Raw genomic sequence first — 1,470 nt, forward strand, 5'->3', positions numbered from 1 at the left:
CCTGCAGGCAGAGTCAGGGGTGCCTGTCATCTGAGGTCATGCAAACGGCCACAGAAGCAACCCAGGCCAGAGACCCGGGCCAGACTGGTCAAAAAGACTGATGCGTGGAATAACGATCCGATTGCGTCCACTCTACCCACCCAACACAGGCAAGGGGAAGGGTTCGTTTCACAAGCTCCCAGTAAATGCGGGCTTGAGCTCAAGGAGCTGCAGCACCTAGAAGTGTATCCAGAAGATGTAATTAAGTAGAGTATCTCACTCAAAAATATTTTCGTTTTCATGTTTTTTTCTGAATTCATTAATACTCAATGGTGATTCTGGGATGGAATTTTAATTATGTTATAATGCCACAGTCTCTTCATGTTCCTCCCCCGAAAACTCTCTCACAGTTTAAATCTGATCTAAATAAAAATTCGGTTAAGTAGAAACACACAGAGTCTGCCAAGAAAAAAAGAGGAAAGGACTTGAACTTTGCTCTAGATTTCAGTCCAGGAATTTGTGGGACTTCAATGCCACATGTTTGTTCCGAACTCTGGAAACCCAGTGTTTATGGAAGCCTGAGGGAGTCCACGTCTTCTCACTAAACATTCTCAGTGCAACAAAACAGGAGTGCTCTGCTAGCAGGACATGTTTGCAGATGCTCAGGAGAAAACAGTGCTGATTTCCTGTGCAAAGAATTTACTCACTCAAATACGTGAAGTTATGGGGAAACGTGTGGCCCTAGGTATTTGTTCACACCATCACTTGCTGGCTTCCCTGTTCCAATTTGAGTCCCAGGGTATTAGGGTTCTTCTCTGGAGAAAAACAAACAAACAACTGCAAACAAATAATAACCAGATCCTGTGAATGTCTGGTAGCTGTAACACATATGTAAACATGTCCAGTTAGTGATATGTGTCTTCATTTTCTCCCCATGATCATCACCCTGGCCAGTCCTCCCTTTCTAGTGCCCTGGTGCACACTGGCTGAAACTGCTGAGTCACGATGATATGAGGTATTAAGCAAGTGCCCGCTTAGAATTACCTAATGAAGAAAGCTCAATGGTGGTCAGCTAAATAATGACTGATGTGGACGTTAGTCCACGACCAAATGGCTACCTTTCACTTGAGCTGAGTTCTATACGAATACATGAGGAACCTGGCCAGTGTTGCCCAGTGGTTGAGCATTGACCTATGAACTGGGAGGTCATGGTTGAATTCCTGGTCAGGGCACATGCCTGGGTTTCAGACTCGATCTGCAGCAGGTAGCCTGCAGGAGGCAACTGATCAATGATTCTCTCTCATCATTGATGTTTCCTTCTCTCTCCCTTCCTCTTTTAAACATCGTTCCTCTCTCTCTCTGACTGAAATCAATAAAAATGTATTTCAAAAATTAAAGGTCAAAAAAAATACATTTGTAAATGCGTCTGGATTCTGATGTGTGGAGTCCGACTGGTTGGAGCAGCAGTGTGGCATCCTCCTGGTTCATACA

The sequence above is a fragment of the Myotis davidii genome, unplaced genomic scaffold, assembly GCF_000327345.1.
Source record: "Myotis davidii unplaced genomic scaffold, ASM32734v1 scaffold221, whole genome shotgun sequence".
NCBI lineage: Eukaryota > Metazoa > Chordata > Mammalia > Chiroptera > Vespertilionidae > Myotis > Myotis davidii.